At 35.9% G+C, this 22,917-nt stretch overlaps 1 long non-coding RNA gene across 1 annotated transcript in view; it reads left to right on the top strand.

The window, feature by feature from the left end:
• The first annotated feature begins 22,037 nt into the window (after positions 1-22,037).
• LOC148051032 (uncharacterized) overlaps positions 22,038-22,917 on the top strand; it is a 178,371-nt gene continuing 177,491 nt past the window's right edge. The window contains exon 1 of the long non-coding RNA XR_015700798.1: positions 22,038-22,155. This is a non-coding gene — a long non-coding RNA (uncharacterized LOC148051032). The remainder of the gene's footprint in view (positions 22,156-22,917) is intronic.

Here is a 22,917-nt window from a genome sequence, read left to right as displayed (position 1 = left end):
GGCTCATTTCACGAACATTCCTTGACATCCAAAAATTTTTTTCTCTAACCCTTAGCACTGTGCGTGTACGCACGTCTGCAGGTGCATGTGTATGCGCTTCCATGTACACAGAGACATAAAAGTACATTTTCATTGCAAATATGCATGTGGAATCTGCACACAGTGAGCATTGAAGAAGTACATGAAAACAAAGGAGTCTGTTCATTTTTAGTTATTGAATCTTGCTATTGTTTATTAGATAGGAGTAGACTGAAATGAACCATCACACTTTTCTGTAGTGACCTTGAGGTGGCAGCAGCATTACATTCAATTCTGCCACACACCAAGTCCATTAAAGGTGAAAGTAAAATTTGCAATAAATCAAAATAATACTGATTGTTATAATTTTATTACCAGAGCATTAAGTCAATAAAACTTATCTGAAATGTCGTTTGCATTGTATACAATTTTTACTAGTTATCAAGTATGTTTTAAAAGCATGTTTAAAGCAACCAAATGAAGAAATCGGTCATAAATTGTTGGAAAGCTGGGACTTGTCTAACGGTGTAGTAAAACTAAAGTCTGTTTTGATCTCTTGTATTGTAAAAGACTGTTTCTGAAAGCATTTGTTAGTACAATAATGTCTTGTGTCTTGACTAACTATATTTAATGTCCTAATGTCTGATTAAATATTTTCCTGCAAGCTGTCAGGTCCTTTTTCATTCATGATTTTATGTAGGAAGGTCATCTCATTATATGACACCCTTTCAGTGAAGGAGAATGTGTTTGTTTCTTTTAATAATGAGGAATAATGAAACTTATTTATGTTGGAAGTCAGGGAAATTTATTGGAGAATTACAACATGAGAAACATGAAAATTAAAAAAAACACCTTTTAATAGCATATTCATCACCAAGAAGCTTGCAGGTAATGAAACAGTTGTATGAAAGCCTCTGTATTGGGTGATATAACATTGCTCATGTCAGGTTTCAGGACATGGTTATTATGCATTTCTATGTTGTCAATTACTATTAGGTTACTAAATTATTATTAGCTAATTAGGCAAAACAGGAGGCACTAGAAGAAAAGGTTAAAAGCATGTGTTTTTACAAACTTCTAAAACAACTTCTGGCTGGGAAGCCAACTGGTGTGTAGTAATACTCCACAACTATGTTGCTGTGTGGGTTGCGCTGCCGCTCGGGTATTGCTGTTCTGTAAGACTAACGCAAGTTTGGACTAGAAGTCAAAAGAGATACCCATTATACACCCTAATGATGTTGAAGAAACAACATTCAAAAGTAGTCACCCTAACAAATGCAGAAAAATAATGTTAGTGATGTGTTCACACATCAGTTAAACACTGATCTGAAGGAAACCCTATATGCAATTGCTGCTAAAGGAGTCCCAATAACTGATTAAAGATGGCTTATGTAATAGTTAAAATAATTAAGTGGTAATTGAATGAAAAATAAGGTTATATTGATTATTTAAGTTTTGGGTTTATTTAATCTTTAGGGTTTTATGTTTATACTAAGATATGATATTTAGACCTGTTTACCCTTATATTCTTTACCCATGTCTCACTTGTTTTGTTTGTTGACCATTTGTACCTTTTTCAACTCCTCATGAAATACGAATATTAAATATATACAAGTACAGAAGTATCTAAACAAAAATATAAATGTAAGTTGAATTACAGCTTCAGAATGATGTGTTATTAGATTTAAAGCAGGTAGAGAATCACAAACCACAAGCCAAATGGAGATTACAAGGCATGAATGCTGTTTGGGCCGTGCCACTGGTTACTAAAGCCAATGCAAATACTCTTACTTCACTAAGACATAGATCCGGTCTTTTACTACTTCTGATCTGTACTGTAGTTTTCTCTTTGTCACACTTTGCTGTTTCTTAAGCTAATTTCTATGAGTTTACAACATTTCCAAAGGTATGAATGCAGTGAGTGACAAAGCACCAGAATAACTGAGGTAACAACAGTATTCATGTGAGGAATGTAATTCACTGTGATTCTCTTTCTTCTTTCTTTCTGATTTTAACCTTATGGCTCTTTATCATCAAAATATAGTTACCTCAGAAATAAAAGTAAGGCAACAATATATATGAGCTGAACATAATTAACATGGAAACTAATTTCTTAGAAATATATATAATATATAGAAATATATAGAATTATATATATATTATATAAAAATAATTATATATAAATATAATATAGCATATTATTATTTTATATTATATATTATATATTTATTATATAATTATTATATAAATACATAATATTATATATAAATATTATATACAAAATATATTATATTTTATATATAATACATAGAAATATATAGAAATATATAGAAATATATAGAAATGAGGTTTAGAGGGTACCCCTCATCTCTGTAGATCAGGAACCTAGATTATCAGTATCTCAAAAGCAGAGATGTGCTTTTTATTTGTCTTTAGAGCACCAGAAACACACATTTTGTTGGAGAAACAAAAAAATGACAATTGTCACAGTGGGGGCTCTTTGTAAATATACAAAACTCAAATAAATAGGTTGTCCTCAACTTCAGTGTGAGAAGAATCTATTATAGATGTTGCAGAATATTGCAGAGATTTTGACCTGGAGCCAGAATTTTAGGATTTATTCAAGTGTTAGTTTAGCATTTGCTTAATGTTTGTGCACTAATATTAAGTGAGACCTTGTTGTAAGACCTGGTTGTCCTGCAATCGCAACACTGCTGTCTTAAAAGTACCGTTGTCATACTGAAATCGAAGGTACCTGATGCGATCTGTCTCTTTCGGTTAAGCCGTGTAGTGTCTGATAAAGGGTATTTTATTATTTTGTGGAATAATTTGTATAGCAAAGAATATATTGCACACTGTGCAGTTAGCAATACGACTGTTTGGTAAAATCACATTACCTAGAACATTAAAACAATCATTCTGAAACATGATTTATAATGATTGGAACATGTTTGTAAAAAATAGATGACCATTGTACATTTACAGTTGACACAGAGGTCCCTAATGTCAAGAAAGCACTCTTGACCTTGATGGGTAGTTGCAATTCCATTTAAATCAATTGCCAATACAAGTCAAATGAAGTTCTTATGGCTGTCTAGTGTGCACTTCCCCGTTCTTCTGACATTATTGTTCTACTCCGAGTCATTCTTCAATCTTTTAACAGCTGAAAGGGACCTGCATTCTGCAGCTTTATGGGAAAACAGCACTAAGTTGTACTTCTCTGTGTTTTGAAAGCTTCTGCTCTTTTTCACTGACTTTATATCCAAGCTAACTGAGCAAACCACATCCTTTTCTACATAGAGTACTTGGTCTGTTGCTGGCAAAGCCAAATATTTCACTATTACAGTGACTACAGAATGCATTTTCTGTGCCTACAATTTTACTGGTCATTCATTTAATTTGATAAAAAAGAAACTGATCTTTTAACTCTGAAAACTGGAGATCTCATTGTTAGTTTAGCCTTATTAAAAGCTTTCACTATATTAAATATGATATATTCTAAACATCATTTACGTTAAAAATGATGGTGAATACAATTATTGGGGTGTTTTGCGGGGTGGAAGAGAAAGGTACACAGCAACCCAGAAAATAACTTGAAAATTTATCCTGTGTTTGTGCATGTTTGGACACTTATTTCTTCCAAGGATTTTGCTAGAATTGGAGATGAATATAAAAAAAGTAATATGAATTTGGTAAACATTTTGCACAAAAGAGAGAATTCGTGGATATACAGCACTTTCTAAAAATATCTTTTTTTTTTTTTTTTAAGTTACTGGTAATGGTTTCACTCTTCTAAGTGAATTTAAGCGTCTACCTTTTGAGAAGTGGGAATATTAAAAGGTCATATCATGTCACAGAGTTTACAAGACTGGAAATACCTAAGTACAGATACTTTCTCAAAGACAGACAATACAAACTATGGCTAATCCTCTCCAGCCCCCCCCCCCCCCCCCTTTCATAAGTAGTCCAACCTTTCAAACGATCCTGTATTAATGAGAGCAATAGGAAAACTCAATTTGGCTAATATGTTAGCATTAAATACGTACAACAACTAATAAGAATTGGTAATGAAAAAAGTGTTTCTGGTTGCCAGTGGAACCTGGCTGGGATAGTATTAACAGGTTGCTGCAATTAATGCAAAACTAATCACCAGTCCTCCATGGAGAAATGCAAATTGCAAGTTGTTAGAAGGCCTGTTCTGTTCAATAGGATTTGTATCGCAGCTAATCCACTTGGCAGCATCTCATGTTTCTCTGTTGAGGTGTTTTTTTTTTAGGAAGTAATGAAGTGTTATTCCTTTCTAGAGATTCTATGGATTTCTTTAGTTTCTATATTTTGACTGGTCTGTTTTTACTAAATATGGAAGTGTGTTTGCCTGTTCTTTCCTTCCCATTCCCATGGGCTCAGATCAAAGTAAGTGGCCCTATTTTGCTCATTTTCTTAAGCCCCTGGAAACTGTATTATATGAAGCTATAGCTATAGAATTGACCACTTGATGTACAGGAAGTGTGTTACGTATCCTGTCCTCATCTGTGCAACTGAAATTCAAAGATTCTGCTGTATCTTATGTTCCAGCCGTCTGCTGGTGGGCAAGAACGGCTGCATAAAACCTGCATTTCGTTACCTCTCTTTCAGTGTTAAACACAACATGAAACAAACCTTTGTGCTTTGTGTTTTGTTTAATTCATCCATTTAAAAGTAGTCATAGACAACATTGTTTTTTTAAATGGTCTTTTACTCCTCCTTCCGGTGCATATGCTTACCAGCAGTATCAGCTATGGGTGGGTCTGTTCCTCAACAAAGAAACTTGTCCCTAAGCCTGGGTATTCAAATACTGCGACTTAATTTCTGAAGAGAGTAGCTATGCTGAACGGAGAGAGGTAGAATGTGTCCTTACGACATTGGTGGTATCCTAGGAAGACACGTTTGAAGGAAGACACTGCATCCCATTTACCTCCCATTGAAACAAATGACAAAATCGTAACATTCGTCTTTACTGGAAAACCAAGTTCAGGCTTAGCATAGAAATGAAGAACATTGGAACACAAATGCTTGATCTTCCAAACCCAGTTTTGACGGCAGTGTAAATATCATTGCTTTTAATTAATTATAAAGGGATAATTCCTTTCAGAGCAAGTGTAGCGTGTGTTATAAGTAAATTTTGTATATAAAACAGCAATGTTACTAAAATGGAATGTTTGGCAAATACTTTGTCCGAAAGTACACACAAGTTGGTCAATGTTTGTTTTTTCACCAAGTGTTACGTTTTGTTGCCACTTTGAAGCTAAAGAGCCACAACATAAAAGGTTATGAAATCTTCTGTACACCGTTGAACGTTTGACCTTTTATCGTAAAATATAGTCTTTTCATACATTGAAGATTTTGATCCAGATATGCAACCAAACAAGAACAACTTCCAGAAAAAGAAATAATTTTGGTTTGTGCAGCCTTTTCCTCTGACATGAAAGCCATTTCTAGAAAAAAGGCATCTGCTACTTTATTGTTTGATATCAGCAGCAGAATAATGTCCGATTTTAATATCATACTGCTTGGCTATGTACTGCACTAATTTGTTCTGTGACATCAATGAATCAAAGTAGAGCTCCTGATAGAAGAACATCAAAAGGAAATTAATCTGCCTGTGATAGTATTAATAATTGCAGAATGGACGTGTTTTGCTCAGTTGTAACCATTGAAAGCTGTGTTTGTGTGGACTGTTAGATCAATATCAGAACTGCTACACAAACCGAGTGTGGTAAGAACGAGACCGGTACTCTTCAGTAGCCAGTCAGGAGTGTCGTTACTGATGGACGAGAAGTTTACTGAACATTCTTGGTTGAATTTTATGGTTATTTAAGGAAAGTAGACATGGAGGTGTGAAATTGGTGGGGAAGAGGGGAAGCTGTCTGGGAAAAAAAAAAAAAAAGTCACTTTTCAATATGTTGGGGAAGATGGTGGGCCTGGTAGTACAGGTAGCGTCAGCAGAGCTTGTAACCAGAAATTAACTGTGTGATACTGGAAGAAATTTAGTGCAAATGGAGGCTAATTGATAATAAATTTCAGGGCTACTAGATGCATCTCAGGAAAAGATATGTGCAAAAGTATAGCATACTGGAGGTGTCATAATATGTATTCAGCATATATCTCCTGAAAATGCTGTGGGTTTTTAAAAGTATGTTATTAGTTTCCTTTTTTTTTTTGTTTTATATATAATCCTTGTCAGATAAATGTAATGTTTATTAGAAAGCATGTTTCCTTATGTAGCCTTCTCAAATATCCATAAGTTTCATTCACATCTTTCCTTACAAATAGATACAGATATATAAAAGATTTGACACAATAAAAGAAATTGAGCATTTGTAGATATAGATCCTTCCAAGTGCTTACACAATTCAAGAGCAGAAGAAAGGGTTACTATGGCAAAGCATGCCTGTTGTAGCTGCACAGCATGATACCCACGGACAGACTAGGACTATATTTAGGGTTCCAGTTGTATGCTGAGAATAGAACTAAACGAGTACAGAGGCCCAAATGTGTCACTGAAATATTGACAGTATGGATGCGTGATCAAAATATATAAATATGTCAGAGACTGACTGCAGAACTTAAAGTCAATAATAATCCAGGTAGGGATAAGATTTCAAATAAATATAATATTCCCTTCTTTTTATATTTACTGCCTTAACTTTGCCCCCTTTTTTGTCACGTTCCCTCATCCATAGTGTTCATCAGCCTGTGGATGTGGCGGGTTGACCTTGGACTGCAGCCAGCCGCACACCCAGCTCTCTCTTATCTCCCTCCTCCACAGGACAGGGAGAAAATAAGATGAAAAAGCTTGTGGGTCAAGATAAAGACTGGGAGATCACTTACCAATTACCAGTATGGGCAGATCAGACTTGACTTGGGGAAAATTAATTTAATTTATTGCCAAATAAAATAGATTTGGGTGGTGAGAAACAAAGACAAAATTAAAACAACACCTTCCTGCCCTCCCCTCCCCTCCTCTTCTTCCCAGGCTCAACTTCACTCCTTCCTTCCTGGCTCCTCTACCCACCCCAGCCCCAACCAGGGCAGGGGCTTGGGAATGGCAGGGTGTGGTCAGTCGATAACCGTTCATCTCTGCTGCTCCCTCCTCCTCCTCACGCTTTTCCCCTGCTTCAGTGGGGGTCTCTCCACAGGCAGCAGTTCCTTTAGGAAACACCTGCCGCCTCTGGCATGGGGCCCTCCACGGGCTGCAGTTTGGGCGCTACCCCGTCGTTCTCCACAGGCTGCAGGGGAATTCCTGCTCTGGCTCCTGGAGCACCTCCTCCACCCCACATCTCCTCCCAGCTTGGCACTGGCAGGGCTGTTCCTCACGCTTTTCCTCACACCTGCCCCTCGCTGCCGGGCAGCGTTTTGCCCTTTCTCAAGTGCGCTTCCGCACCGGCGCCAGCAGCGTCGCTGAGGCGCTCGGCGGCGCCCTGCGCTGGGGCGGCTGCAGAACCGGCGGGAACCGGCTGTGTTTCGGCGCGCGGCAGCCCCGACGCCTGCTGACAGAGCCCTCCCCTGCAGCCAGCCGCGAGGAAACGTGGGCGCCGGCACCCAGCGCAGCGTACTAATAATCTCTTAATTTCTTTATTCATGTAAGACTGCCACTGATATTAATAAGCTTGGTTTTTGTCTAGGAAGATGCAATGACTTTTTTTTTTATTTTATTCCATAAAATTCCTAACAAGGCTGACATACTTTCTTCTAGATCAGCACTGTGAGAATGAGGGCTTTTTTCCGCATTGACGGAGATAAAATCAGGTGCTTTTACAAGCTCTCTCCACCTGATATACTGTAATAATATCTTGTATTAAAGGCAGTAGATGGGTGAGCAGGTATGGTGGAAGGGCTTCCACTGAATGTCAGCAGAAACCTTAGGAAGATCAATACAAATCTAACCATCAGCATCTCCATTCTGCTTCTTCTTCAGCACCTCCTTTGCTTTCCCTCCTGCCCAAGCTAGAGTTTTCAAAGGGTAACCAACTTAAAAGGCGTTTGACAGTATGACATTTGAAGGAACTGCTTCACAACAGTCATAGACTGACAGTGCACCATTTGGACCACTGCAAATGTGCTGTTTGGCTGTCCCCGCCTGTTTCAAGGGTAACGAAGAAAGCGATGACAGGAAAACTGTGAAGTAATCCTCCTGTAAGCATTGAATAAAAGCTTGTTCCCAACTGCTGTCATGGAAATTAAAGGAAACCTTCCTATGCTAGGGGATGGCAAGTTTGTCTCTTTGTGGTTTTGCACACAAATCGCAAGGACCCACTCTATCTGCAGAAGTCAGATTTTTTTTTTTTAAATATTTTTTTTTCAAATTTTTTTTTTTCTTTTTCTACACATGCATGTTCTAAATAGTATAGACCTTTGGCAAATTATCAGATTGAGAGATGATGTCCCCACAGCAGTCTTGGGAAGCGATTCAGAAAGATGCCCTTCACATACCATGGTCTTTGTTCCTCTCCCCCAGGAAGCACACTGATAATGCGCTTTCAGAGGACAAACACCCCCTTCCTCTGGAAGCCTAGTTCAGAAAACCTCCCGCTTCTCCAACTTTTAAATAACTTCAAATCTGGAAAGCATTGAACTCTAAATATGTCTTTAAATGAAGGAATATGTAAACAGTATTTGTGAGCTTGGAAACAGTATCTGTATTTAGGGCTAATAGCTTATCTTCTTTACAAGAGCAGGTAAAGATCGTGCTACATATAAGCATGTGGACTTAATGTCCATTTAGGTTTACTAAAAAACTGCACTGTCTACTGGAAAATTTAGGTTATTAAATACATAATGCATTGTGACTATATGTGCAATGGCTATCTGTTTACTCGCTCTCTGCTTTTCTAAATTCCTTCCACAAAATATTTTTTTAGAAAGATACAACATGCCGTGTTTCGATGGAGTCCTGCAGGGAGAGATGCAATTAAGAATGTTGTGCAACAATACATTCTTTTTCTTACACATAATGTATTTGTGAGCATCATACATGCAGGCAAAAGGGCTGAGCTCAGTAATTCAGGTCTTTGCACCTCTGTACCATATTGGCTGCTTTAGCAGTTTTAGCACAAAGGTAGTAGTTCCAAAAACAGTATTAATGATAAGAAATAGAAAAGAGTTAATTAATTTTTTGTACAATAATAATGAGCATGTTACTATCTAAAGGTTTGCCAGATGTTAGTTACATTTTTCCGTTTTAATAGAGATGGCTTATATCTGAAGAATTCTCTAAAAGAGTGGTGATGAAGCAGAAATAGGCTTGATTTTTGACAGTCAAATGCGATGTTGTTGTCAGTTAATACTTTTTCATAAATTATGAAAAATAATGATGAGAAAAACCTATCTGGTTACCAGTTATTTTCCTTTTCTTAAAGCTGGACTTCGCATTTCTTGTCTTTTTCTAGGTTTTCTTTAAGTTTCCCAGATGTTGGACTTCCTGAACAATCTTTTGGTGGATTTTCTGCAGTTGCATAAATGTAAGATGAAGAAAATATTTTTAAAATATTTACCCTCAATTTTTTTTTTCTAACGATAACATAACTTCTGCTCTCTTCTCACTAACATTCACAAGAATTCCATTTTCCTTTCTCCAAAACCAGATCACCTAATTAAAATAAAAAGGTGAAAAGCTTGCTTTATGATACCAAATGCAGTAGTTCAGTAGGAAAAAAAATCCAGTGAATGAGGTTTTAATACTCTGATAAATCATAGCAGGACCTTTTATTGCCCAATTAATTTACTACTATATACTGTAAATAATAATAATTAATAGCAGTGCTGTTTTCCTGACTTGGCTGGAGTTACCATCGTGACCCTTGGTAATGCTGCAATAAAAGATTAAACCTTTTGAACTGTAGATGTGGGTGAATGTCTTTTATGTGAAGTAACACAAAGTTTCAGAAGCTACATTATTCATCTTTTGTGAATTAAACTTGAACCTGTTAGGTAACTGTGAAAGCTTTAAAAACCAATACTTGATAATGGAGCAAATACATTTTGCTATGTATGTAAGAGTTTATTGTATTGTACTTTTAAGAAAAAATGGAGAGAACTGAATGTATTCAGTTATAGGAATTTGTGTCTTATTATGCATAAATGTTCTGCAGACATGTCTAAATTAAAACCGTGAGGCAATGAAAAGTAATAATTTTCCCCTTACGTTTACTTTTTGGAACTTACAAGTGATGAGACTAACGTCACAGAGTAATTACAAAACATTTTTCTCATATTGACACATTGGGTATCTGTGGTGATACATTCCTGAGTGCTCACTGACACATTTATTTGAGTTCTGGTAGTGGTTTGCTTTCTATGTTTTAAAGCAAAAAAATGGATTCCACCTTTGCATCTAATCCAGAAGGCAAGGGTAACCCTGTTTTTTTCGGTTTCTCTATTTTGTAGATGCCAGACAGGGCACAAATTCAGCAGTAGATTGCTAGGGAATACTGTTATGTCAGCTACAGCTGTAGTCAGGTAATGTATGACTGCTGAAATACTTGCTTGTGATTATGAATTAAAATTATGATTAATTTTAGACTACCTGTAATCTGCTTACAGTGTTATGGAAGTCAAACTCAGTGGTATGATTAGTAAATTTCTTTTCATGTTAAGTCTTCTAAAACAGAAGTTTTCGGTCACTGTGGTGAGTATGTGCAGAACTCCAGTAATGTCAGCTACTTGTAATCTTTATTACAGAAAAATGCTATTCAATATGAGAAATGTCAATATTGGTGTCATGCTGGTATCTTTACACTCTCTATTTTTTAAAAATTTATATTTTCTCATACAGTGTTAATGACTGTTTAAGAGCTACATATTTCTGTGTCAAAGAATCATATGAATACCTTGATTTCAATAAACTTCATGTTCTGTAGTTTATATATTTGTTTGCAATACCTAAAGGAAGTGAAGTGCAATGTCAGTTTTGAAGGAAATAATTCATTTAAAATATATATTTTATTCATTGGACCCAAAAAATTAGTGTTTAATGAGCAGGTATGTCATATCTGCTCTTTATACATATATATTAAATATATTCACTTATTAAAATATTTTGAGATTATTGTTTCTAAGGAATGAACTGCATGATTTTAAGGCTCTTTAATATAAAAAACTCAGTGGAACTTTTCAGTTGGAAAACTACAAGAGTTTCTCTATTTCTATTCAGAAAATACTTTGTTACCTATACAGTGCATGTTTAGGAAAAAATGTAGACATTTTAGAAATAGAAAATATCTGTGAAGGGTTGACTGAGAGAAAAAAGATTCTAAGGTGTAGAATGTTTAGTTTCATGTAGACTTTTTAATATACGGGTGATTCATTTATTCCCTGAGTGACTCAATGAATTTAAAAGATCTATAAAAATCCCTCTTGTGTATGTATAGTAAAATTCTCTTCAGTTTGTCTTTTTGTGATATCTGTACTTCATGAACCAGCTTTTTACTACTGATGAGTCATTTTAGGAAGTACTAGTAGTATGTTGTTAGTTGGTGGCTTGTTTATAATCTCTTGGTGTAAGATCTCATGTTGATCTTCTAGTCTTATGTTCAAGTTGTTTGGTACGAGTATGTTCGTTTCCTTGGTACACCTCTACGTGAAGAACATGTAACCATGAATTCCTTAAGGCTAGTTATCTGCTCTTTTTAACACTGCTTCTTGTGTGATGTACTCTTTGATATTAATTTGCAATAGATATAACATTAGTAAGCAAGCTTCTATTCGAAAATTGCCAGTTCTCTGATGAACTATACTGCAATCACTTCTTCCCAAGAAGAGTGATCAGTAAACTATATGTGAAGACTGCCTCTATTCCTGTGGAAATTTCACCGAGCCAGGGCAGAAAACTCAGTCAAAAACCTTCAGGTGAATATTGTGACTGGAAAGATACTAACTAGAATAATAGAAGGAATTAATAAATCCCCCCCCCCCCCGATATATTCTAGAAAGATTTACCATAAGCTGATTGCTGTGGTTTAACCCCAACCAGCAACTAAGCACCACACAGCCCCTCGCTCACTCCCCTCTGGTGGGATGGGGGAGAGAATCGAAAGGGTAAAAATGAGAAAATTCCTGGGTTGAGATAAAGACAGTTTAATAGGTAACGCAAAAGTTGTGCATGCAAGCAAAGCAAAGCAAAGCAAAGCAAAGCAAAGCAAAGCAAAGCAAAGGAATTCATTCACTGCTTCCCATCGGCAGGCAGGTGTTCAGCCATCTCCAGGAAAGCAGGGCTCCATCACGCGTAACAGTGACTTGGGAAGACAAACGCCATCACTCCGAGCATTCCCCCCTTCCTTCTTCTTCCCCCAGCTGTATGTGCTGAGCATGACATCATATGGTGTGGGATGTCCCTTTGGTCAGTTGGGGTCAGCTGTCCCAGCTGTGTCCCCTCCCAGCTTCTTGTGCACCCCCAGCCTCCTCGGTGGGGTGGGTGAGAGGCAGAAAAGGCCTTGACTCTGTGTAAGCACTGCTCATCAGTAATGAAAACATCCTTGTGTTATCAACACTGTTGGCAGCACAAATCCAAAACATAGCCCCATACTGGCTACTGTGAAGAAAATTCACTCTATCCCAGCCAAAACCAGCACACGGATAAAATAGACTTTCAGCTGAGTCAACACTATTGTGCTGTGCAGGATCCATGTCTCAAAATTCTGAATAAGTTATAACTTTTAATGTGGTTATTAACATTTACGTGGTTGGAAGCTGACATAGCTATAGGAGCTGAACAGGATAGTAGTATGGGTGATGATCTTTCTAAGGAAACAGTGACTCCACCTTCTGGCTGAAAAGAAACTTAAGAATTTTTGATTGAGATTTGAGGACCAAACTAGGAAATACTAAAAGGCGTTCTCAGAATTAGCAGTCAGAAAATGAAATGCAAATACCAGTAGCAAATAAATATTCCATTAGTTCCTCCCTTATTATTTTTTTTTTTTTTGACTGCAACAAGTTTCATATGCTAGGATAAAGTATATTGTAAGTACATCTGGAAAAGGAAATCTTTATTACATTCATGTTACATAGGAAAAGTTGGTTCAAATAATTTTTTGAGAACAATGATGTTATCTTGAAAGCAGGTTAGAAATTTTCTTGATACTATGGATTATTGATTGACACCAGACAGCAGTGTAGCAGGTGTATTTACCTGGTAATGAACAAATGTTAGTTTATGAGACATATGGTTAAAATTTGTATGAAGGCATTTAGGAGCCTAGTTCACTTCTTCTAGATTATTTAGTCACTCCAGAAAATATTATCCTTTTGTTAGGAATTTACTTGTATCAGGAAGATCTGTGATAATAAAAGGTGGGCTGAATTCTGCAAGTTAATTCCTTACTCACTCAAATGAGTTGCTGCAGAGAATGAAGAAGCCTGCAGACTATCCGAGGTAAGCAAAGCTGTCCTTTCCATTCCTTCCTCATCTCTTTGTTGAGTCCAGCTTTAGTGCAGAGAGGAAACATCCCAGTTTATTTTGTGATGTTCTAATTTCAGTTTAGTATCTTAGCTGGAAGTGCCTATTTCACCATGTGGAGGCACAACATAAAGTTGAGAGTTTTCTGTGAATTGTTTTTACTCTGGATTTATACTCAAGTAAATCTTAAGGAGACGCCTCTTTCAAGATGTGCTTGCCCCCTGAGTGCATGAGAATATCAACACTGGTGATCTCAAAATCACATAAGATTTGAAAAAAATATGAGAAAACTAAATGATCAAAGAAAGTCCACATTTAGACTTTTTTTATAGAGATGATTTTGCAAATAATTTGTTATTTTAGTTCACATCAATTTTTAAGAGAATTGGGATGTCTGTAGCAAAGTAAAATTACCAAATTATATTGTAGCAGTATACCAGTTTCAATGGATCTAGAATGTGACAGTAAAGATTATTTGTATGCATTGAGCTTTATGTACATGTCTAAACAACAACCCTATTTATGGTAGCTTGTAACCTATGTGTACAGTTGGATAAACAGTTTAACTATTCATGTGCATTATTTTTATATGATGGAGTGCAGTACAGTAAGTACACCCAAAAGGATAATACTGTTCACTCCTCTTGTGCTGGAGAGACCAGCAGGGACTGGCCATTTAGGGCTATCAGTAAACCAATACTGTGCTAGGGTGAAAGGAAGCATATGAATCATAAATGTAGCATGCTTCACCTGTTTTGTTGCTAGCTTTATGATTTCATGCTGCTTAAGCATTATGATTTTGTGATTGAACTGTCTGTTTTCCTCCCTTGCAGTGTAATAAGATGACATTGAAGAAAACCCTCCTCTTTGGGTTATAGCGTGTTTAAATATATCAACATTCGATCTGAATTCCTGAAATAGCCCTGATTTGCCCTCTATTCTTTTCAGTTTCTGAGTCTGCACTCTATTCTAAATTACTGCATGGATACTTCAAAGAGAAGAATAAGAAGAGTCAAGAAGTTTTCTTCAGTTTGAGAGTGTTTGAATCCCATTTTATTGTTTGCTTTTTCTTCCATGTCATCTTCTGTATATATTTCATGCTTGTTATACAGTTAATAGAAAGAAGGATAAAATGGCTGTAACATCTTTCCTGCCAGTTTAAATCCACATGTCAGTACGAAATGTTATATTAAATATCCATATTTAGGAATACTTCCTTTTAAAAGAACACCCACATTTCCAATGAAGAGCTTTGTGCTACCTGCTTATTACTTCAGCCAAGGAACAGATAAATCTGAAGGCTTTTGAATAGAGGATACTATCTCACTCCAGAATATCTTTCTGTGCTTTTTCAAAGGAAAAGATGAAAGTTTTTTTTTTTTAATTCAGAGGAAGCAATAACAAACTCTCAGTCAGTTTAGACATAAGAAATGAACAAAGGGATTTGACACAATAACATGTCATTTAGATTGTTCAGGTTACACATTTATTTGAGAGTTTTCTCCTCTTCTTCTGAATAATTTATTTATTTTTTTATCAATGTAATGTTTTATGCCTTGGATTTTTATAGTACATTTGCATTTCTGATGCTGCTATTAGACAGGAGCAATAGAGTTTGATAACAGTAGAGAGGTCGACACAAACGTGTTAGAAGGAGAAGTTACAGAGATGAAAGTTCTCTACTGTCACTGTAGCTTTAGAGCCATTACTTACAGGAACATTAAAGACCAATGACCACTGCATTTCAGATAAAAAAGTGACATTGGTTTAAAACATTTTTTTAAAACAATTTACTTCAAGTTCTTTTTGTTTCCTTTAGTATTCTGAAACTTTTGGGTTTGAGCTTGCAGTGTTTTCTCATCATTGCTGAATGTTAGAGATTTTTTTATATAATAATACAACTGTGGGAGTGGTTAGATGAGAAGGAATACCAAGTAACAGGAGACTTGTGATGAAATCGTGAGTGTTGCCAGCACAGTAACAAGTAAGAGAGAGATATAAATCAAAATAAGCATCCATTGTGTTCTGTTTAGACATTTTCCCATTCACTTTCCTGGAAGATTATACTATTATGTTTCCATTCTGGTGGATTCTTCCATTTACATTGCTAACTGAACTGAAATCAGAATACTAGACCAAATACAGAAGTCATTTGTTACAAAACAGCAGTTCTTAAGTTCTCAAAACTGTGCTGCCTTAATCAGTGGTGGGTTTGTCTTCTGCTTTTCCCTTGAGATGAGATGACCCTACATATTATTTCTTTAGGAACCTGTTCATTGGGCTTCTTGATAGTGACTTACTTCTTCTGGCTGAATATTCATATTACTAACTGGTAAGCCTACTAAACTGGTAAACAAGCGTTATCAGCAGTATAAGAAAGGCCTACAGGAAAAGTATGCCTCAGACTCAATTCAACCCAAACTTTGACATATTCTGCCATTTGAGACATCTTGGTGGTCTCTAAGGCATTTTCAATGGGTTGATACCCTCTTGATCTCTGCACCATTTTCAGGAGCTGGCAACCTAGGGTGTCTGAAAGAGAAACATGTAATAAGCCCACTTAGTAAGATGGTAAAAGTTGGTAAAAGAAGCTGTCAGTGGGAATAAAAAGGTAGGTGAAAAATAAACTCAGAGCCTTGGAATATATATCCCCCCCACTCCCCAGTTGTTAGAGGAAGATGAATGAATTCTAGAAATACAGTAGAACAGGAGGAAATGGTATTTCTTTTTTAAATTGTATTTTAAATAATGCGAAAGCTCCTGTTAAATCCTCTCAACTTTGAGCTATATCATATGATGAATTGTGCCTCTGTGCAAATTCTGTCTCCTGAAGGCTGAAGACAATATTGTTCCGGACCTCTGCTGAGGAGTACCACACAGATGTTCAAAGATCATGATGTTCTATTTTCCATTGATCAATAACTGTCATCTGTCCCCTGAAGAAGCTATCCTCTGTGTTTAGAAAAAGAGCTGTCTCTGGGAGAACTGAGGAAGCACACGTTTTAGTGGTGTGTTCAAGATTATATGAGAAGTTCGCAGCAAAGCTAGGAATAAACCCCAGAATTGATCTCTGTTCTTTAACTACAAGACTGTGTTTTCTCTTTGGCAAACCCTGCTTTCAATTCTGCTCATACCTCATCCATCTGGATATGTTAGTACTTTCTGTAACATAGTTAAGTTTCTGAAGATGGAAGTAGTTTAGGAAAAATAGCTTGCATGGTAAGATCCCCCGTGCAAAATACATTTCAAAGTAGGTGTTTAACTCAAGTGAACACCTTGAAATCTTGAATCAAGATAGGACTACATATAACAGTTTACATGCTGTAATAATTGGAAAGTAAGGAATAGAAAATTAAAAGGTATTATAAAACTAGAAGTTTTAGGTAGAACTGCCAGACTTGCAGGTGAAATAATGATTATCCTGATTTTTTTTTTTCTCATGGTAAAACATAGAAGAGTCTTTATTCTCTGTATGTGTTAACTGCTAATCCAAATGCCCATACCTGCCTGCATAGGTCCTATATGAGAAAAGGAACCTGAATGCCTGACCATTGCAATAGCTCTAGTTGCTGAAAGGTTCCATTCACAAAGAAGCTGTTTATGTTAAAAAAGCCAAAAAATCCAAAAGGAAAAAAACCCACACAATTAGATCAGGTACAGAAGAATTCAGTTCTGTATTCTTGAGCCTTTCATCAGCAGAATGCCATTTGGTGTATATGCTATTAGATAATCTCAAGCGTTCCTTTAATCCTTCAATTGCTACTAAAATGAGTTTATAAGGTGGTGAGACTCAAATGATGCCTTCTGTATATATTGTGCTTTCTTGAGATAAAAATAATATTTTAATTATATATTTCAATAAAAGTAATCATATCTGTGTAACTACTGCATAGATGCATGATTGAAATAGAAATGGCAGGGGAAAAAAAAGAAGAATAGAAAAGAAAGGAGAAACAAAAAGAGGCAAGGCAGCTGCTTACAACTACCTGAAAGAAAGATTATCTCTTATTCCAGTTTCCTCTTGCTGAATAAAATGTGATGTGATCAGGTCACTGCATGTAAAATGCTATAAGAATGTGATCTGTACTTCATCATTATAAAATTCAAACATTCTTGAACCTTTTATTCCACCCATTTCATATTTATCTTTTTGGTCCTGCCTTCATCGGGTACCACATTTGTATTGATAAATTGTAGGTACTTGGAGATGTATTGATGGGCTGAAGACAGTTCAAAATGTAGAGTGCTGTGGCTTTGCATATCATTACACCTAGCTCGCTCTTTGCCTCTTGAAAGCTGTCGATTTGTGCATTATTGCTATTCAGGCTGATAAATGACAGTAATTGTTCTTAAGTTGAAGAGCTGGCTTAATGTGCTGACTTGCTTGGGAATTCTGAGCACCAGGGTTAAACTAGTGCTCCACTGGTTCTAACAAAATGGTCTTTTCCAGCTCAGAATAGATACTTAATTGAATTACTTTAGTTTTCATGCATTTTGCAGCTTTGCATTTGAAGAAAAAATATTCATAACAAGATCAGGGAATTCAGAGCTGTTCATAGGGAGGTCAGGCTCGGTATGTGCCCCTACTTCAAGGCACCTGCTCCCAGTGGTGCTACCACAATTAAAAAAAAAAAAAAAAAAAAGTGGAGAGGGAGAATATGTTAGTCCTACAGTGGCACTGAGAAAGACATAAAAAATTAGATGGAGATGTATCCATATTCTTTTTTCCACTGTCCTAGTGGTGGAACTTAGTAAGACACATTTATAAAGATGAAATACAGCTCATTTTGTGAGGTTTTTTTAAACAGTGTTTTTCCATGTGTAGTGGCACTGATTTTTCTGTATATTTGGTTTAGGAGTGATGTCTTAAAGCCTCTGTTAATTCTAAAAAAAGACAGATTTTTTCAGGTATAAGTCAAGAAGAATTCCTCCTGAAATTTGGATTTTTTCTTGAATATTGCCCACAGAATTCAAAGCAAGAATTCAAAATTTTCAGAAGTTGAGTGTGACTTGTATTGAATTGGTCACATTCGGCACTGCTTATGTGTGCTGCAGTACAAATTCAGGCTCACAATTGGAAAGATTGGGTGTCTCAGCCTTCCTTGCTTCAGCCAATTGTCTTTGTTTTAAACAGTCTCTGTATAGTTCTTTTGGGTAACAGCTATGCACTTCCACTTTCCACATTGATGCAAAAAAAAAAATTTCAAATCAGATATTGAAAAAATTGAGCTGTTAAAGAAGAAAATAACAGGATTCAGAGTGAAATTTATTTATGTCATTGTGATTCTCTATGATGACTTGTTTCATGTATAAATATTGAGTGGGATCAGTCCCTTTCACATGAGGTACAAAAAGTGTTTCCTTTTACCTGCAAAGATAATATATTTATTAATGGTCTTCTTTAGTTCCAAGCATGATACTTTGGATTTCCTGGGTCAGCATCATAAAGATATTGGTTGTTCATTCAGGGAGAATTTTAGTCACAACCTTACTGCAAGATTCTTGTTTTCTTATTTATAACTTCTGTAGCTTCAGTGTATAATGTATATATGCCAACAAATACTTGTGTGTTTCCTGTGCTAGAATTCATTGAAGATACTAGTTAATTCCTATTTCTTCCATTCCATGCCTCAAATACATTTCCTAGTACGAAAAGACTGATTACCTGACTAGAATAGTCTGGAAAATACAGATTTTCCTCAAGCTGCCTTTTTACTAATTTTTCCTCACTTATCTGCTTTAAAATTAAACAAATAATAGTCATTTCTTACTTTTATAATAGGAAAACAGCATGAACTGAGTTCATAGGAAGGTGGACTTCTTAGGCCTTGTGCGGATACTGTATTTCTTCTAAATTTTGTTCAACCACTTCTCTTGACTGAGCTCATTTTTTGTTATTTATGAAACCTAAAGCCATTGCAGCATAAACCTTAATGGATGCTATCATCTTTCACATGCTATCTTCACATGCCCATTTTTCTTGTTGGGTCTCTGATAGAAAGTTAATATTGTGGCTCAAGCATATATTTTATTTTTCTTAATCTACTCTTCTCTGGTTCTTTAAATTTTTGCTGTTCAAGTCAGGATAAAGAAGAAAGTATGAAAGTTCAGCTCATAGGAGAACTTTGGAAATACATAATTCAGAAATTTTATGCTATTGGGCACATTTCATATCTGTCCAGAAGTTTTATATAATTGCTAATACTTTTTTTTGCAGAAATTAATTTTTATTTTGAAGAAAAATGCTTAATCTTTTTAGTTCCAGGAGAACTTTGAAAACATAGACCTCTTGTTGTTATAGATTTGTTTCTGGCAACGTTAATAGTATATTGTATGCACTTTTCAAGCACAGAATATCTCTCTGCTGAAGACAAACAGTTGTTGTCTTTCTGAATGTATGGACTGAAATAACATTTGTGAACTGTTTTATTCAGCCAGTTGGTATTATGACTATTTTAAATTTAGTAATCTATGAGTGATTGCTTTTAAGGTCTTATGATTTAGAGGCAAAGTCAGGTATTATGGAGTCCAAACTACATCTCTAATTCCAATACATTATGAAGAGAAGAGTGAGTTTGTTTTGGGGTTCTAAGCATCTGCATGGTCCGCTGAAGTGAGTTGAAATCCTGAAGAGATGGGCAGCTCTAAAAATCCAAAGTTTAGTTTAAAAATTTTGGGCAGTTCACTGGTTCCTTTGTTGGATGTGAATTCTTTACAGGTATTTTTTTTTGTAGTTTTCTCTGTAAAATGAAATTTAATTTCTCTTAATTGAAGTGTTGGAGTAATGTGCTATGGGAAAGATAATACTAAGGAGAAAAGTAAGATGAATATTTTGACTGGGAAGGTGAATTTGTATTTTTCTCTCCGTTCATTTCCTTCTTCCTTTTAAAGGATCATTAAAAGTGTTACAAGAATGTGGTCTTGTGGTTCTGCGTCATGCTGAATCTATAATTATCATTTCCAGCTGGTTGACTGTCAGTTGACCTAACAGAAATTCCCTGTAGTGACTGATGTTACTTTATACCCTTTGTCTGACTTCACTCAGCTCTTCAGGTGGTTGTGGCTTTAAGTTTGGAGTAATCATGGTTGCTTCTGGATTTGTAATACAGCCAGGCTCCTGATGGCTGGTCTTGGTTCTTTTATCCTTCTGGGCATAACTTTTCTTTGCACTGTTAATGTGATCCAGCAGAAGATAACTATGCAGATGTTTCATGGCTGAAAAGGGGGGTGGGGAGGATTTTGCTGCCTTCTTTTTTACTTTCCTTTGTTAATCTGTATGCTGTATATAGATGTGCCAGTATTAATTTCTGTTATGTATTCAGTATTCTTTCTGAATCAGAGCTCCACCACTTTAATTGGCTATGCAAAGCCATTTCATGTGAGGGTGCCTACACCAGGAATCTTATCAAAATTGACCAACTCCTTCCTCCAGGAAGAAAGGAAGGCAAATTAATCATTGCAAGGAATAAAAAAATATTCTTCAGAAAAGCATCTATGAGAGGATGGAGTGGAATGGATCTTGAGGCAAAATTCCCATTTAAAGCTTATTTAAATTTTATGCCCTATGTGATGTACTCTGTAGAACAATGTTTTCTTCTAAAAGGATGAACTTTTCTGCTGTAGGCATGCAAATATTGTTGTAGCAGCCTATGCGTCACCCTTAATTTAAGTTTGCCCAGCCTTTCCAATTAAAAAAAAAAATGGTTTTCAGTGTCTTGAAACTTTGTTAAATATCTCCCATTTTATGGGCTAAAACTTGCAAGTTCCTGAAGTTTTCGTGTTTCAACTAAAAAGTTTTAGGTGTTTCTGAGAACTAGATTACACGAAATATATTATTGGCTGATGTTAAAATAGTCTTACACCTGTTTTTTGGAAGTTTTAATGTTCACTTTCTTTGCAATAGATCTATAGCAGGAGGGCACATTTGTTTCAGTTCTGCATTTTGTTGTCCACATTAAAAAAAGAAATCATCACTTGGACATGTTTATACGCGTTCATTAGAAAGTTTTAACTTGGCGGGTTCTGCTTTGGAGAAAGCTACGTTAGAATGTAATTACATCTTAAAAGTGCTCTCCTGCAATTTTAATGTTTGTTCATGAAATGTCATGGTTGATACACTGGTAAGTGCAATTTCAGTATTGGGAAAGCATTAAGGATTTGTTAGTTATTTGAAAGTTGTCCCACCAACTGCATAGTATTCTGGCTCCAGGTTCCTTACTGGCTAAATCACTGCAGGAGTTTTGGTACTCTGACATGGGTTTCACTTGTGTAACCAAGCTGGTTGATGGGATCCTGCTGTGTCATAAGGGACAGTTGAAAGGCTGCAGGTGAAATAACCATAACCCAGGACCAAACCAGACTCACAGAATCTTTCTTACTTGGAGGAGTAAAAAAGACTCTTTGGTTTTTGTGTTTTGCTTGGTTTTTTTTTTTTTTTTAATACTAAGACAAAAGTTTCAATCTTCATTTACTTCAACTCCCTCTTCCCCCAACATTTCTCTCTTCTGCACCCAATCCTAGCACTTGCTACAGAACCTCGTTAGACTAAGTGAGTGCAACTGGTGCTACAGTCACAAACCACCTGGGGAAATATTTTACAAGGGTGTTTCTTGCTCAGTAGTTGTAACAATTCTAGTGAATTCTTTGTGTTCCTGTTTTCCTCCCTGTGTTAAGAAAATATCCAGTCCTTTCTGACAGAAGAGGTATGTGCGTAGAGTTTATGAATATGTATATCTGGTGCAAAAATCATGCATTTTGTGTGAGAGATTTAGAAAGGATTATTTGATACGATAGTGGTTATTTGATGATGAGTTAGACTTTTGCCGATCTTTGAAAGTTTCCATGAAAGCTATAGAAAAGCGATAAGTAGGCAAACTTCAAACATTTTTATGTTATGAATTGGGCCTACTGTAATTATGAGACTGGCATAAAAATGGAGATTTTATAATGTAGAAAATACTTGTTCTTTGTTTTCTTTGTGAGTTCAGTGTTTGTAAGGGTGAACTATATTTTTTACATTTCTTTTATAATCAAGAAGCTTAAGAAAGGATTTTTGGTGGTTTGTTTTTTGGTTTTTTTTTTGTTTGTTTGTTTGGCCATTCAAAATAATTTGTTGTAAAGAGCTGAGCATTCAATGAAATATCAAAACTTTTATGATTGGCATGTAAAAAACTGTAATATTTTCCAAACAGATTTGGTCATCTTCTATTATGCTTAAATTGTGGCATGTCACGATGGACACATTTTAGCAGTCAGGGTTCTTCACACCAAATTTCACATCTGCAGTATTCAGAATATGTGTATTTGTAAAGCAATGAGCTAGCAAGAATCTCGAATTTTTAGCTAGCAATGCGTGATTAAAACATGATGTATATTCATATGAAGCAACCCAAGAAAATGAAGAGGAATTTGCAGCATTTAAAATAGACTTCATATTTATGCAGTAGAATTCAGGTAAATGTAAA

The sequence above is a fragment of the Nipponia nippon genome, unplaced genomic scaffold (assembly GCF_047370975.1).
Source record: "Nipponia nippon isolate SJK-2023a ecotype South Korea unplaced genomic scaffold, ASM4737097v1 scaffold_7, whole genome shotgun sequence".
In the NCBI taxonomy this organism is placed as follows: Eukaryota; Metazoa; Chordata; class Aves; order Pelecaniformes; family Threskiornithidae; genus Nipponia; species Nipponia nippon.
Note: the sequence above shows the minus strand (reverse complement) of the source record. Positions and strands in the feature narration are given on the sequence as shown.